At 42.1% G+C, this 17,680-nt stretch overlaps 1 protein-coding gene and 2 pseudogenes across 4 annotated transcripts in view; all 3 read left to right on the top strand.

Annotated features, from left to right (window-relative positions):
* PHACTR4 (phosphatase and actin regulator 4) overlaps positions 1–17,680 on the top strand; it is a 136,340-nt gene that overhangs the window by 39,320 nt on the left and 79,340 nt on the right. Inside the window, exon 3 of one of the 4 annotated variants that reach the window (XM_066638886.1) lies at positions 9,361–9,434. The exons of the other annotated variants lie outside the window; for them this stretch is intronic. The gene's annotated coding sequence lies outside the window, so the exon portion shown is untranslated. The remainder of the gene's footprint in view (positions 1–9,360; positions 9,435–17,680) is intronic. 4 annotated transcript variants of the gene reach the window in all.
* Positions 4,410–4,529, top strand: LOC136662089 (5S ribosomal RNA; annotated as a pseudogene).
* LOC136662066 (5S ribosomal RNA) lies at positions 4,559–4,681 on the top strand (annotated as a pseudogene).

Here is a 17,680-nt window from a genome sequence, read left to right as displayed (position 1 = left end):
AGAATGCGGGTGCCCGCCGGGCGTTGGAACAGTGCCAGCTGGAGCTGAGCCATCTCCGGCGGGAGCCCGGCGGTAAGTTTGTGACTGTGGTCTGCACTGCGGAGGCGCGGTGCGGTCCATAGGATTGAGCTCTTGGTTGTCTGGTGGATGACCTATGCTGGGAAGTAGTCAAGGGAGTGCATCCTTGTTGGTTCTGCTAGACCTCTCAGCAGTTTTTGATTCCACTGAAAAGGTGTCCCTCTGAATTTGCCTTGATGGATTGGGACTGCACTGTTTTGCAGTAGCTCTCTTGCACTCTATGGGGGTAGGTCTTAGAAGGGGGTGCTGGGAGACTACGGCTTGATCCTTTAGCCTTTGAGTTCTGGGGTCCCTCAGGGTTCCAGTTTGTCTCACATTCTATTTGACATCTACGTGAAGATGCTGGGAAAGATTATCCAAAGCCTTGGGCAGAAGTATCCCCAATATTCTAATGGCACCCAGCTTCTCCCATCTAATCCTAGAGAACTGATAGAAGTTCTGAACTGATGTCTGAACTCTATGATAGGTGTGGACTAGTAAGCTAAGACTGAATCCAGACAAGATGCAGATATTGCAGGACAGCCTACTGATCTGGGGGTTGAACTGTTGTAGGTAGGGTTGTACTCCCCTCCCACAAGAAGATTAAGTTCACAGTTTGGGAGTGCTCCTGGATCCGGCCTTGCTCTTGGTCACTGGGAGGCCATGACCAGCAGCAGTCTTGCCAAGCTTTGGTTTTGTGTTCCAACTGCCCCTCTTTTTCTGAGGAAGGGTAATCGGGCTACAGTAAGACAACTAGGTTGGACTACTGCAACATGCTCCATATAGAGTTGCCTTTGAAGAATATCTGACTTTCCACCTTATACAAAATTTGCAACATGGGTTCTAGTTGGGGTCCATGCTTAGGAACATATTATTTCAATTTTATAGCATCTTCATTGGTTACTTGTGTCTTTTGGGCTCCATTCAGAGTGTTGGCTATGGCCGTTAATATCCTGGAACCTGGATATTCTAAGGACCATCTCTTGTGGTATGAATCTGCTTACTCACTTTGCTTGATGTGCGGGGCTCTGCACTGTGCCCCACTTTCTTTTTGAAGCCTGATGGGGGAAGGGCCTTTTCAGTGGTGGCCCCTGGGCCAGGCAAAGGGAAACACAAGGCTGCCAGAATGGTCCCGATCCAATGAATGTGGAGCTCCACACATAAATCAGAAGGCAGTCCCAATCCTACCTAAAAGGATAAAAATAGACGCCTGGGTTGTCTTATTTTATAATGATGGTGAGTGAAAGACTCTGGGCTGTGCTTTTGCCTGGCAGCTGGAGAAGTGGACTTGTGTGACTACTGAGTTTGATGCCTTCTCTCTCAGTGCTTTTTTTTTTTTTAATACACTTTTCCTAGCTAGGTGATGGGGCTGATTTCTGTCCTTGGTGCAAAGGTTTAATAAAGCAAATAACACTATGTGTGCTCAGCTGTTGTTTATGTGACCTTGTGTACCTTCTGTGTTGCTGTGAACCTTGTTGGCCACTGGGGGATCCCAAAGAAAGTAATTTTAAGAAACTGGGAGAGAGCAATTTTTACTCAGCTGTTGCAGCTATATGCTATCTATAAAATTGAAGCTCTAATGGCTAAAACACCATTGTCTACTTGGCTACCCTTTGCTTGCTTTTAATTTGCAGATGTTAAACCCTCCTAAGAAAGATTCATAATTGTCGTGTGGGTTTGTGGATTCAGTACCTGAGTTAGCATGAATGAGTACAAAAATGCTGCACTTGACTCTGTAGAGCTTGTCATGAAACTGATAAGCTGATAGCTGATTGAACCCTATGGAAACCAAAATGGAGCAGCATGTGTGCATTAACTCACAAGTAGTTGAATATGCCTCGGTCCACTTTGAAGGGCAGGCCAAGGGGAGGGCGACACCACCAGAATGGTCCCGATCCGTTGAATGTAGGCCCCAGCAAACCCTCGAAAAGGAAGGCCCCACTTCAAGTTGACAAGGAAAATGTATTAAGCCCTGTGGCAAGCAAAACTCAGCCACTTTTCCTCACAAGTAGGCAAGCTGCCTTGGCTCTTATTGAAGACCAGGCAAAGGGAACCACAAGGCTGCCAGAACGGTCCCGATCCAATAAACGTGGAGCTCTATAAATGCATCAGAAGGCAGTCCCCACTCCACCATAAAAAAGGGTAAAAATAGATGTTTGAAGCTAGATGCATAAAGCTAGGTGGGTCCCAATATTGTTTTCAAAAGTGGGGCCCAGTGCTAAAACGTTTGGGAAGCACTGCTCTAGAGAGTCATGTGGAGCGTTTGCGTAAAATAAATAATAAAATAACTCTATGGTAGCATCTGTAGGTTGTTCTCTAACTATACCTGCCATGCCCTGGGTCTCTGTTCGCTGTGTTATCCACTAAATAAAGGGATGAGCTGGCAATAAGGTGATGTGAATTACAGTAACTTTTGCTGGTAAATATTAGTTTACTGTGTCGTTGATGTGCAGTAGCAGTCACTGGACTGAATTGACTGTAGACCAAAAGCAAATCTGGCCTGGATATGTCTGATGATACAACTCTTGTTGTGCGTGAATTGTGTCTGGCTGTTAAGTAGTGAATTTACAATGCCAAATGCATGACCACCATGTGATTATTTTTCACGTGGTTCTCTTGTGCCTTTCGCTCTTTTTCTTTGTGTTCCTAATTTAGCATTGTTTCTCCAGCGAGGGAACTCAACAGATTAAAGCCTGCACTTGCCAACTGCCTGTATGCAAACACTGCCTCTGTTTGTGAGTTTCATCAAATCCATTTTGTTTAAACCTGAACTAGATGTCTCTGATAATATAACTCAGAGGTGTCACACTATAAGGCCCGTGGACCAGATGCAGCCTCCAGACAGCCCCCAGATTCCATTTGTTGCACATGGAATCGCCAAGGGTTGGACACAACTGAATGGATAATTCGATTCAATTGTTGCTATTATGTATGTATATAAGGGGGGGGCTTGTACCTGCAGATTCCTGTATCATGGATTCAGTTATCTGTGGATTGAGTCTGCATCATCCCCACACACCCCCTCTGGAGGGCTTCCCCAGGCCTCCTAATGCCTTATAAGGCATTCAATCCAATTTCTCTGTGAAACCAGAAGTCACGTGTTTTCAACCTCAGAGCTCAGTTTGAGCTCTGCAGAAGCTGGGGACAGACTGTCTCTGCTGAGCTCAGAGGCCCCTCTGGAGGTGAGGGGATCATAGCTTCCCTCACCTCCGTGTGTGTGTGTGTGTGTGTGTGTGTGTGTGTGTGTGTGTGTGTGTGTGTGTGATCCCCCGGACTTCAGGGATGGGTATTTGCCCATATTCACTGTTTCAGCTATCCATGGGGGGTTCCAGAACAGAACCCCTACGGATAAGGGGGCACACCTGTATTTATAACTGACAGCACCCACAATCGGGGCATCTGTGTTGCTCTCATGAGTGGACAGACTTGTATAGGGCGATACCACCTTTCAGATATCTAGTTTCCCAAACCATTAAAGAACTTTTTGCTAGTACTTTGAATTATGCACAGAAAAGTGCGAATGTTTTAAGAGGGGGGTGGGACATGATCGCGGCCCCTGGTGCCTCGTGGCAGCACTCTCTCCCAATTGTAGTGGCTGTACAGTCTTCAGCAGCAGCCCTCAAAAGAGTATGTTACAGTAGTCCAGCTCGGATGTCACCAAGGCATGAGTACCCATGGCCAAGTCTGAAGATGGCAAAAAGGGGATGTTGACTCCTTTGATTTTTTTTTCTTTTTTAGAGCAATGTTGATTCTAAGCTCTCTTCAGCTTGCAGCATCCCTCCTCCAGTACTACGTTCCAGTACTGGAACTGAGCTCAGCTGGAACAAAAAATGTTTGGGTGAGAAGCTATAGGGAAGTGAGCAGGGTGCACAGAGGCATTCAGCTCTTCTCATTCATGTAGTTCAGCTTTGAGAAATGGGTTTGTCCCCCGCTGTACCACTTCGCATGGTTCACCTATTGGAAGTACCATCGGAACGAACCGGTGGTAATGGCATTACTAGTTACTTCCGGATTGGGAGGCCAGATGCAATGTGACAAACACTGGTAAGAGGCTCTGGGCAGACAGGAGGACTTTTTTGAGCATGTGAAAAGCATATGGTGGAGATCTGTTCACCAAGCTGAGCCTCCTACTGCTGCTTGTCACGTTGCATTGCTGGTCTCACTACCACATTACTGGTGTGTACCACTAGATCAGAGATCAGTTGAGATCAGTTGAGAAACACTGACATAATCCCTTTATTGCTGTTTAAACAGCAACTACAACCACAACCAAAGAGAGAGCCAGAGCTCCTGAGATCCCATGATTTATTATTGATTGGAGTAGAGCCTATTCTTATGAGACTTTAAGCCATTTTCACAGCAACTATTACCCTGCACATGCCTGATCTCGTCTGATTTTGGTAGCTAAGCAGGGTCAGACCTGGTTAGTACTTGGATGGGAGACCGCCTGGGAATACCGGGTGCTGTAGGTTTCTACCATAGTCTTTCGAGACTGAAGGTTGCCAGCCATCTCCCTATACTGAACACTATCTCCCGATCTCGTCTGATCTTGGAAGCTAAGCAGGGCCAGGCCTGGTTAGTACTTGGATGGGAGACCGCCTGGGAATACCGGGTGCTGTAGGCTTATACCAGTCTTTCGAGACTGAAGGTTGCCAACCAACCAACCTGCCAAACGTTGCATATACGCAACAGGGATCAAATGTGTGCACCTGTGGGGTGGGCAGAAATGGGTTAAGCTGTGTGGGACACAAAGGCAGCATATCATTTCTTTTTCCTTAAAAACAAATACTGAAGCAAATAAACTGGTCTGCTGCTGTCGCGTGGAGTTTGAGCCATAGCCTTTGACATAGGTCTTATCTGCGGCAACTGGAAACAAAATTTCTGCTGGCTATAATTTGCACTTAATTATTTTAGGCCAGGATTTTTTTTTTGTATGATCATTCATGCCTCGATCAGAATGTAGTCAATCCAGTTGCACTTGCCTGTCTGACAAGCCCCAGCTTGGCATTCATGCCCAATTTTTCGAGTTGTTCCGGTTACGCACAGATTCCTTGTGCATCATGTGGTCAGGCTGTTCTGTTCTGGGGACGCTAGGTGGCACTCCTTACGTGAGCCTTTCCAACTCTCTCTTGTTTGCCCAGGTAGTTGGAGAATTCTCATAAAACACTCTATGCTGTATGTGGCTTCCAACTGGCTTCCAAGACATAAAATTAGCTGTTTCTGGTTTTGTTTTTTTTTAATGTCTAAAATTTATTCTATTGTCAGTGCTTTTTCAAATTGTGGGTCTGGACCCACGAGGTAGCTTGTGAGTCAGTTTCAGGTGGGTCCCCAATCATTTCAATGTCTATGTTTAATTTATTAGACTTGATGCTACCATGGTATTTGACTGCGTTTGGGGAAATGTTACAGACTTTGGCTGCTATGTATATTCTTTGAACAATGATAGTCAATGGGGCTTACTCCTGGGTAAGTGTGGATAGGATTTCAGCCTTTGGGAAGTTTGGGGATTTTTTTTTTAAACCAGATCAGCAACTGCTTAAGAGGGTTAGGGGGGGTTCTTTAAAAAAAAAACACACACACAACTTTTAATTTATTTGATTTTCTTTTGTCCTATGGGGGACTTAAAATTTTCCAGCTTGATTATGTCACTTCTGACCATGAAATCACTTCCTCCATTTTTGCCTGGCCTACAGGTGTACACATTTGGTCCCTGTTGCATATACGCAACATCGGGCAGGAATGGCTTAGTGACATCACTTCCGGTGGGTCCTGACAGATTGTCATTCTAAAAAGTGGGTCCCAATGTGAGAAAGTTTGAGAGCTGCTGGTTTAGTTGATTTTGAGGAGAGAGGCCTTCCTCTTGAAACTCACAGGACATCCAGTTGGATTGTGCCCCACTGTAGTAGCCTGGAATGTCAAAGGCAAGCAGAGCTATTGTGAATGTGTTAGAATTGCATAAAATAGTGCAGAATTTGAGTTGTTGCCTGCAGCCCTGGATAGTATTATGTGGCATTGTCTGAAGCAGCAAGGATTCTGAATTACTGGAAGCACAGCCCACTGATGTCAGCCTACACAATGGTAAAGCATTCTGTCATGAGTTCCTGTGGCCTGTCTTTTGACATCATACGTGTCTCATCACATTCTCTCTCTTCCCCGCACTTCCCCTGCAGTTCTTCATTTTCGTAAATTAGCAAATAGCATGTTAGAAAATAATTAACTATTTTGCACTTGCTGTGCTGCAAATTATTGCACAAGGGGCATTTTGGTGAAGAGTTGAGTTGTTTCCACAGGGAAAGTGCTAGCTGTTTTGGTTCGAATTAGTTTCTTTTCCTTTGTAGGAAAGTAGTTCTTTATGAAGCAGTCAGGGCTTTCCTAAGACGTCCTGATGTCTGAGACAGCATGCTAAATGCCAGACCCTTTATCCAGTGGTGCTCCAGCTGTTGCTGCTCCCTGAATTAGAAAAGGAAGATGGAAGAGGAAGTGTGGAGGAAAATGGTGGATTGGAGCATCTCTATTTCTCTCCCCTCCTTCACACGACTTCTTCTCTTCCTATGGGAATCCAGAGAATGGAAAAGAGTAGCAGAGGTGGGTTGTGAGCTCTTTTTGTCAGTTTGCTACCTGAGGCAGCCTTCTTAGTTGACCTTATGGGTTGGCCAGCCATGAAAGATATAGATACAGGTTTTGATCTCAGGAGCAATCCACACGGTGCTTTGGTCTTGGTTTGAATAGGAACTTCAATAGGTTATTTGAATCAGTGTGATATTTGTCATGTTGAAGGTATCCCATGATTGTGCCATGTTAGGCCACAATCCTAACCAGGTCTACTCAGAAGTAAGTCCTATTTTGTTCAGTGGGGCTTACTATCAGGAAAGTATGGTTAGGATTGCAGCTTTAAACTTCGTAGACTGTCTGACCCATGTGAGTTTATTGTAAAATTGATTGGGATTTTGATTTCACCCCCCCCCCCCACAAAAACCCCTGCTAATTGGGTAAGAGGCACTTTTTCAAGTGGGTGCTCCTTTTTTAGCAAGGGGAGAGTAACTGGCCCACCTCACCCCAGCAGTGTCTGTTCTAGTGGCTGTCTGCTGGTATTCATTTGTATCTTTTTAGATTGTGAGTCCCTTTGGGGACAGGGAGCCATTTAGTTATTTGATTTTTCTCTGTAAACCGCTTTGTGAACTTTTAGTTGAAAAGCGGTGTATAAATACTGTTAATAATAATAATAATAATAATAATAATATTTACAAAGAAATGTGTGCTTATAAGACATGTGTGTGTATAAGACAGATATACAGGTTGAGTCTGTATATCTGAGTTCCAAGAACTCAGGTGGATGGCAAAAAACGCACTATAGCAAATTAATTTAAAAAACAAAGTTTCTTTGCTCTGGTGATTTAAAAACAGCCCTGCTGACCTTTGTAATGCACCCAGAGGCAATCAGTGTCTTTCCAGGCACTTAGGTTTCACCTGGAGGCAGCCATTCTTCCCTTCACCAGGAGCCCCAGTAAGGGGGAAAGAATGGAGAAGGTGATAGTTGCTGCCATTTAGCCTTCTTTCACTGTGCTCAGGGGGAAGGGAGGAGTGAAACCTGCAGAGAGAATGATTGATGGTCAGCCAGCTGCCCTCTTTGGCATTATTAAACAACTGTTTTCCTTAATTTAAAGGGCCTTCTCATCAGCTTTGATTTAGAAAAATCTGTGGATACTTAGGTTATACCTGTAATCACTTGTATGACTGTCTCTCTGCAACAGTAGTTACAGAGAGTTGCAGTTTTTCAAACTGTAATTTTAAAGGGGTGCATTTTTTTTCCTTCTCCAGGAATCAGCACATTCCTTCTCATTTGCAGGGCCCATTTGTGATGAGTCAAATCCGTGTATAAAAAATCAGTGTATAACAAGGCTGGACCTGTAGTACTTTCTAGTCCAGGGGTGTCAAACTTGTTTCATGCCAAGAGCCAAACAGCATTCATGGTGGCAGGAAATGATGTCATTAATCAGGTCATAACCAAAAATAAGCACTTTTTTCACTTAGGAACTCATTAGGTGCAAATGACAGAAGAGAAAATACACAAATCTTGATCATATTTCAAGTTAAGGAAGAGCCCGATCTTCAAATTGGCTGTCCTTCTGGCAGTAACTCCTCAGCACTGCTTAGCAACTGAGAACCTGAGGGCCGGATAAAAAGCTTCTAGGGGCCACATCCGGCCCCCGGGCCTTATGTTTGACACCCCTGTTCTAGTCACTGAAAAGATGCATTTCAGTTTGAAACTGTCCAGTTTGACTGGCATTGTACCCAGTTAATTATTAATTTTTGTGAAGTAGTGCATTTTAAGACAATGAAAATGTTCTGTGAAAAATATCCTGGTGGAAAATTAACCATTTGAGAAAATATTTGGGCCCATAAGCCCAGTGCTGCCTTCTCAGACGAGGAGTGGTTCCAAGGCCTCAGACAGGTCTCTCCCAGCCCTGCTGCCTGAGATCCTTTTGGCTGCAGATGCTGGAGATCAAACCTTTACAGTCAAACTGGAGCACCTCCCTTTGGTGTTCAAACCTGGAAACTTGGATCTGTGCATGGCTTGTCTCATGCAGTGAGTCACCAGGTTTTATAAACCAGTTTTTTTCTCAAGTGCTTTTCCAATGCTATCAAATGGGGTTAAATCAATGCATGGAGGGAGGGAATGGAAGTGTGCCAGCAAGCCTGGGGCATTTGGTGGGCCACTGTGAGATACAGGAAGCTGGACTATATGGGCCTATGGCCTGATCCAACAGGGCTAATCTTATGTTTTTAAGCCCCACCTCCTGCTCTTTCATTCAGGCCTCCTCCAGCCCTCCATATATAGCAGACTAATCCTAGATCCCTGCCAGGTTTTTTAGACCATGGGGAGAAATTCTCTTTGCATCCTGTATCTGCCCCTGCAGGTGAGCACTAAATGTATGGCAAACTGGAACGTGTAGCCATGGAGTCTTTCAGCAGCTGACAGCAGTTGCTAGCTGGTGTGCTCCTGTCCCCCTCTCACATGTTAATCAATCCTACCTAGAGCTGCTGGAGACTGAACCCAGCAACTTCTCTAGACAAAACTGGCACTCGGTCACTGAGCCCAGAACAGGCTCAGTAAAAATTCTCCCCACTCCCCCACCCCACAAAGAATATACACTGGGGTATGAGAGAATCAAGCACACCACTGTGGTAGTATCCGGTCTATAGTAGTATCCCTGAAGATCATCTGTGCAGATGGAAAGTGTGATGGAAAGTACATTGTGAAAGTGTGGGTCTGGTCCCTTCTAACGCGGTGTTTCTCAACAGGTGGTGTCTGGTGGTACATGCAGCACCCCTGCGCACTGCTGCCTGACAGTGAGACCTCTGTACTACAAACAGCGGTAGGAGGCTCTGCTTGGAGGGCAGAGTTCCAGTGTGTGGTTTTCCTGTATATACATTTTATTGAAATTTTCACAATACATTATATCTATAGTAGATCTAAAACATCAAGTTTCAATTCACTCCTTACATTTCTACATATTTTTCTTTACTTCAATATAAATTTCATTTCCACTCCCCCCTCCCTCCCCACCCCGGACTTCCCACAACGTTTTAACCATTTATCATTTTATTTTTTTACCAAGATAAACTTTTGTTCATTGTATAGTTCTTATTAACATTCTAATAACATTAATGAACCCTTGACCTTCCAATTTTTCTCCAAGTAGGCTTCAAATTTATACAATTCCAAATGAAATTTCTCTAGCATTTCATCATTCAAACTTCTCGTAATTTTATCCATTTCCATCATATATATCATCTTTTATAGCCATTCGTCTATATCAGGCACTTTTTCTTGCTTCCAGTACTTCGCATATATCATCCTTGCTGCTGTCACCATATACCATAATAAAGTTCTATCATTGACTGCTATTACCTCTAAGTTTAAACCTAGCAAGAACAATTCCGGACTCTTATAAATTGTGTATCTTAATACCTTCATGACCTCTATAAATATCTCTGACCAGAAATGCTTTGCTTTTTTACAAGTCCACCACATATGGTAGAAAGACCCCTTATACTCACGATATTTCCAACATTTGTTAGATAACTTATTATTCATATTTGCTCGTTTTTTTGGAGAACTACCAAGGAAAGTGGTACAAGATAGGAAAAAATACAGAAAATTGACAGACAAGTTGAGAGGTAAAGGCGTAAGATACAGATGGGAAATTCCACAAGGATTAAGTTTTTATTTGAAGGGTGCACGGATTACAATTAAAACAGTTAGGGAGATGGAAGATTTTTTTGGTGAATAATAAAGAAGATTTGGACTAAAAAAGAAATAAAGTTTAATTTTATATCAACGATGGAATACAAACTAATTTCTTGGAATGTGAATGGACTAAATTCACCACAGCGACAAAAATTAATTTTTCATTGGATACAAAAACAAAAGGCAAATATTGTTTGCTTGCAAGAAACACATATTTGTAAAAAGGATTATAAACTTTTGAAAAATAAGAATTTGGGGGAAGAATTTATCTCAGCAACAAATAAAAAAAAAAGAGGAATAGTGATGTATTTAAAGAAAGAGCTAGAACCAAAATTAATTTTTAATGATGCAGAAGGAAGATATTTGGCAATAGAAGTTATGTTGAACTACAAAAAGACATTATTAGTTGGAGTATATGCACCAAATGGAGCTAAGGATGGCTTTTTTGAAGCGTTAAAATTGGATCTGGGTAGATCTATTATGAACAAACAATATTGATGGGAGATTTAAATGGAGTTGTGGATTTAGAATTAGACAGGAAGACTAAAAGTAAATGAAAGGAAGGCAAACTACCAGTATCTTTTTTTGAATTGATAGAGCAAGAAAACTTGGAAGACATATGGAGGAAATTAAATCAAGGAGTGCGAGATTATACATTTTATTGGGCAAGGCATGAATCTTTTTCGAGAATAGATGTGATCTGGATGTCTAAAGAGTTAACCTTAATAACTAAGAGTGTAGATATACTGCCTAAGCAGAATTCTGATCATAATAATAATAATTATTATTATTAACAGTATTTATATACTGCTTTTCAACTAAAAGTTCACAAAGCGGTTTACAGAGAAAAATCAAATAACTAAATGGCTCCCTGTCCCAAAAGGGCTCACAATCTAAAAAGATGCAAATGAATACCAGCAGACTATCATATGAATATCATAATCCGTGAATATCCATGAATCCATAATATCCATAATCCATGAATCCAATGAATATCATAATCCAATGATATTGAAGGCAGCAACGAAGGCTAGAAAGAAGATATGGAGAATTAACGAAGACTTATTAACAAAGCAGAAAAATGTTGAATATTTACAGACTGAGACCAAACACTTCATTCAAGCTAATATGGACAATGATGTAGAAATTAGGAAGGTTTGGGATGCATATAAGGCTGTGATAAGAGGAAACCTAATGAGTTTAAATAGTTGGGGGGGAAAAGAAAAAGAATTTAAGTATAAAGACATTCAGGAGAAAATTAAGCAAAAAGAAAATGATTTAAAGAGAAGGCCAGGGAAAAAGTCTATATTAAGAGAAATAAAGATTCTACAAGAACAACTAAATGCATTAGCATTAAAAGAAATGGAATGGAATTTGAAAAGACTCCAACAAAAATCTTTTGAAGGAGGAAATAAACCAGGGAAGTATTTGGCATGGCAATTGAAGAAAAGAAAAGAGAAAAAAATTGTTACGAAGATCTGTCAAGATGGTAAAGATATAGTGGATCATCATGGAATAAAAAGAGAGTTTTATAAATATTATGCCAAATTATATGGAAAGCAAAGAATAGACAAGGTGGCAATTGAGACGTATTTGTCAAAGCTAGATGTGCCAAAGATAAAGGAAGAAATGAAAGACAGATTAAACGATAAGATTACACAAATGGAAATATTGAAAGCCATACAAGATACCAAGCTGGGAAAAGCTCCCGGCCCAGATGGCCTAACGACAAAATTCTATAAAGCTTTAAAATTAGACCTGGTGGTCATGTTAGAGAGTCTCCTGAAAGAGATTTTAAAAACGGGATCTATTCCAGACACATGGAGAGAAGCAAATATTTCTTTGATACCAAAAGAGGCGCAAGACTTAACAAATGTCAAGAACTATAGACCCATCTCACTTTTAAACAATGATTATAAGCTTTTTGCAAAGATAATGGCGGAAAGGTTGAAGGAAACGTTAAGTGAGCTGATATCGGAAGAACAAGCAGGTTTTTTGCCAAATAGGCAAATAAAAGATAATTTGCGAATGGTGATAGATGCTGTAGAATTTTATGACAAGCACCCAGAGAAAGAAGTTGCCTTTTTTTTTTGTTGATGCTGAAAAAGCATTTGACAATCTGAATTGGGACTTCCTGTTGGAATTAATTGACAAGATGGGTTTGGGCGAGAATTTGCAAAGGCAACTAAGGCAATATATAGTGACCAGAGAGCCTCGTTGACTGTAAACTCTGACAACACAGAAAAATTTAAGGTTGAAAAAGGTACAAGACAAGGGTGCCCTCTGTCTCCATTGCTTTTTATAATGGTGTTAGAAATTTTATTTTTACAGGTCAAAGAGGACTCTGAAATCTCAGGTTTGAAATGTAGAGGTTTTTCATATAAATATAGAGCCTTTGCAGATGATGTGGTGTTTATAATAGAGAACCCAATGAAATCACTGTCAAATCTGTTAGTAAAAATAAAGGAATTTGGAGATTTAGCAGGCTTTTATGTAAATAAATCAAAGTCCAAGATTCTATGTAAAAATGTCAGTAAAGATAAACAAAAAGATATAGAAAACCTGATTGAATGTGAAGTAGTGCAAAGAACGAAATATTTAGGGGTGGAGTTAACAATGAAGAATATAGATTTGTATAAAAATAATTATGAAAAACTGTGGAAACAAATCGACAAGGATATGTTAAGATGGAATAAGTTGAATTTATCATTACTATGCAGAATCTCTGTGATTAAGATGAACGTGCTACCAAGAATCCTGTTCTTTTTACAAACAATACTGATAATTAGAGACTTCAAAATGTTTGAGCATTGGCAGAGGAAGCTTTTGAATTTTGTGTGGGTGGGAAAAAAACCGAGAATTAAGATGAAGGTGCTGTGTGATGCTAAAGAACGAGGAGGATTTCAACTGCCAAATTTGAGGTTGTATTATGAAGCAGTTTGTTTGTCATGGCTTAGTGAATGGTTAAATCTAAAAAACAGAAAACTTTTATCTTTAGAAGGTCATGACAAGATTTTTGGGTGGCATGCATATTTGATGTACGGGAAAAAACAAATGGATGGACACTTCATGCATCATTTCATAAGAAGGAGTATTTACATGGTCTGGGAAAAATATAAAAAATGCCTGGGAGAAAAAAAGCCGCTATGGATTGTTCCAGCGGAAATTATAAAACCGACATCAACCTCTCAAGGAGAAGATTGGTTGCAGTACAAAGATATTTTGGACATGGAAGGAGGGAAGGTGGAATTAAAGAAAAAGGACGATTTAACTTTTAGGTATGACTGGTTTGGGTACAGATAGATTAAAGACCTATTTGATGCAGATAAGAGAACTGTTGGTTTTAGGGGAAAAAATTCTGAACTAGAAGAGATACTGCTGGGAGAAAAGAAAAAGCAAATTTCAAAGATCTACAGACTGATAAATGAATGGTACACTGCAGATGAACTTGTAAAAGTACAAATGGTGAAGTGGGCAGTGAATGTAAATAAAGAAATAATGATGACATCTTGGGAGCATCTCTGGAAGAAATCATTAAAGATCTCGATATGCAATAATATAAATGAAAATTGTTATAAGATGATGTACAGGTGGTATTTAACTCCAGTGTGTGGTTTTTGCACGCTTTAAAATCCCTCCCACCTGCCTGAAGTCTCTTACTAGTGGTTGTTGTGTCGCATCTGGCCTCCCAACCTGGAAGTAACTGGCAATGACATCATCACTGGTTACTTCTTGTGGTTCTTCCAATAAGTAGACCATGCAAAATGGTATATCCAGGTTCAAATCCTCACTCAACAATGAAGCTTCTTGGGTGACCTTGGGTCACTATCTCTCAGCTTCACTCACTTCACAGGCTTGTTGTGAAGACAAAAGGAATGGAGTAACCCTATACACTGCCTTGAGTCCCTTGGAGGAAGGGTGGTATAAAAATGTGAAAAATATAAAAAAAACCACTGTGATTTACACACCACTCCAAGAGGTTGTATTTGTGCGTGTCTGGGAAAATATGCAATTTGACTTACACCAGCAATTTAGATAGATCTTGTTGATGTAGATCAATTGTCAATTGAGAATTGTCATGATCAAATATTCAGACTTAAATCCCGGAATCCGTAGTGGAAATTTGACAGCAATTAGAGAAGAGTTTGTGAGACAGCATGGCATCAAGAGTGAGCAACTTCCAACCCAGATCAGTTTAATCTAGTACCTGATCCAGCGTAACATCCCTATGGCTTTGATCTTCCAAGGAGAAACTGGATAGTGCTTAGCTGGATTCGTATGGACCATGGCAGGTGCCAATATTAGAAAAACAAATGGGGGTTGTTTGCTAATCCTAATTGTGACTGTGGGAATGTTCCACAAACTTTATATCACATTGCAGTTGGATGCCCCCTTAGAAGGTATTCTGGCTCCCTGCAGGAACTGCATCAACTTGAGGGTTACTGCTGTCCAATGGTTAAATGGTTTAGATATTTGACCATAGGTCTAGTCACTTAGTAACTGCTCATACATAACGTATAATCTATATATATAGATAGATACTGCATTTTGCCATATAGTTAAATAAATAAATGTAGATCAGTTTACCCGAGCACATAGGACTGGTCACAAGACAAGTCACACATGGCAAAATCAGCATCAACCATCAATTTGCATGTGCTATAGTGGCTATCTCAGATCAAAAGCTGCGGGATGTACAGCAAACAGTAGATTATGACTGTGAAAAATCATTCGAATAAGTGTGGCATGAATAAAATTCCAAGGTGTTAGTCTTACTCATTCAATGAACTGTAGACTGAAGTCATTCTTCCCTCCTTAAGGCAAAATATTTCACTAGGAAAACTAACATGCATGCCGACTCTAGCCATTGTCCAGTGTTCCCACTTACGGAAGTGGGCAGCTAAAGCTTGTTTTCCTCTCTATGAACTTTCCAGCATCAACACTAACTGAGGGGTATAATGCAAAGCCTTAGGCAGCAGGTTGATGGGTCATGTCCACCTTCACCGCGCCTGCTCAACTCCAGTGTTCCTCCTTCCTCTTCCAATCTAGGAAGTGGGAGAAGTGTGGTGGAAAGGGTAATTGTGAGAGAGAACATCTCTGAGCACTCTAGCCCACCACTCCCCTCTCCTCTGCACTTCTGCTCTGGTCCTGTTTTCCTTTTCCAATCCAGGGAATGAAAGGAGCGTAGACTGGCACATCACCAAATGGTGGGGGACTGAGAGGTGACTGAGGTCAACCCTTAACTGAGTGTGTGTTCTGAGAATTAGAAAGGGAATCTTTTTTCCTCTGGATATTCAAAAAGGTATGGAGTGATGGATGGGGAAATATACCCTTGGTCAGTCTGATATAGTCTTCTTTGATTCTGGACATAAGCATAAGCCAGTGGTTTTCAAACTGGGGCGTCGTGATACTCCAGCCAGAGGCCCTGGCCTCAGTGCTAGGGGGGTGCGGGCCGCACCGGGTGACGTGCACTGGGGGGGTAACGTGCTAAAATCACGGTGGTTAGGAGTAAGCCCATCATATTATGCAGAATTTCCAGCAGAATGCAATGCAAAAACCCAGAGTGAAATATCTCCTTTCTATCAAATGTTAGGGCCAAAAAACCAGAGAACAAAAAATGCATGGAGCCCTATAGAAAGTAAAAGTGACCTGTATTGCGCATTTACTCATGAGTAGGCAAACTTGGCTTAGTCCGTCAGAAAGGGCAGGCTGAGAGGAATCCAACGACACCACAATGGTCCTGATCCAATGAATGCAGCCCCTAAAAACACCTGAGAAGGAAGTCCCCCTCTCCAAGCACTTGAATGTATTGAGCCCTATGGAAAGCAAAACTAAGCCTCAGGGTTGCGTTTACTCATGAGTAAGCAAACATGCCTTGGAAGATCAGGTGAAGGAGAGTGCAAGGGTACCAGAATGGTACTGATCCTATGCACCTGGAGCTAAACAAGTGCTCTAGAAGGCAGCCTCCCCCCCCCCCCCCACTAAAAAGGATCAAAACTGAAGCTTCAGCTGTTAAGGTGAACTTTTTTGAGACTTGCAAAGCCAGGTGGATCCTGACAGTGATCTGGTTTAAACAGAAGCTCTTAAATTGAACTGGGCACTGGGTAGGGTTGAAAATCTTACTAATTTTGGAAGGGGGTGTGTTACTGCAGGCAGGCTACAGAGGAAATTCACTTGGTGGAACAGGGCTGGCTTCTGCTTATTTAAGTATTCTTTAATTACTTATTATTTTAATTTGCCTGATGATGTCACTTCCACCATGACATCACTTCTGGTGGGTCATGGATAGATGGTCATTCTAAAAAGTGGTCCCAGTGCTAAAAGTCTGAGAACTGCTGCAATAAGGTGTTGGTAAGTTGACACCCTTGGGGGTGTGTGTGTGTGTGACACCACTAGTGACTAAAATCACAGTTTGGAGGAATAATTTCATCATGTTATATATCAATCAGTGTGTAATTTCATACAGCATGTGTTCTATCTTTGTTCTATCAAAAGGTACAGCCAAAAAACCATTGGGAGTGGAGTGATGGTACATCACCACGCCCACCACCTGGGGGTTACCCTGCCCACTGCGTGGGGGTGACGTGGTGGCATCCCGCACCGGGTGACACAAACCCTAGTGATGCCACTGCCTGGCCTCTGCTCCCTTAAGGGGCGGGGAAGGCAGCAATGCAATCCCTTGGATCATACTGCTTTGGTGGGACACAGGGGCTTGCTGCCACTTACCAGAGCCTGCAGCAGCCTCCTGGGGGTGCGGGGAGCCCCTGCGCCAGCCTCTGCAGGGCTCGCCATGCTGCAGAGTCAGTAAAAATTGTGATTATGACCACTTTCGGTTTCGCGAATGCAAAATTTTGAGGGTCTCCGCAGTTACTGCAGCTCAGACTGTCCCTGAGAGTTTGAGAACTGCTGGCATAAGCAGTCATGTCTGTTGCCACTTTTCTTAAGAACATAAGATCAGCCCTGCTGGATCAGGGCAAAGGCTCATCAAGTCCAGCTGGACTGGGGCAGTATCCTGGGGCAGTGGCCCACCAAATGCCCCAGGGAGCACACAAGACAACAAGAGACCTGCATCCTGGTGCCCTCCCTTGCTTCTGGCATTCTGACATAGCCCATTTCTAAAATCAGGAGGTTGCACATACATATCATGGCTTGTAACCCGTGATTGATTTTTCTTCCAGAAATTTGTCCAATCCCCTTTAAAAGGCATCTAGGCCTTATTGCCCTTGGTGAACTGGAACCTTTGTTCAGGTGAGGAGGGTTGGAGAGGCTTTTGCTTCTTAAGTTTTTGTCAATGTACCTCTGTGGTCGGCAATGACCTCAGCAGTACTGTGAGCACCAGGAGCATTCCTGATGACTGGAAAGAAAAAAAAT

Source organism: Tiliqua scincoides, chromosome 10, assembly GCF_035046505.1.
Source record: "Tiliqua scincoides isolate rTilSci1 chromosome 10, rTilSci1.hap2, whole genome shotgun sequence".
In the NCBI taxonomy this organism is placed as follows: domain Eukaryota; kingdom Metazoa; phylum Chordata; class Lepidosauria; order Squamata; family Scincidae; genus Tiliqua; species Tiliqua scincoides.
The sequence above is the reverse complement of the archived record's forward strand: the minus strand, read 5'-3'. Positions and strand labels throughout refer to the sequence as shown.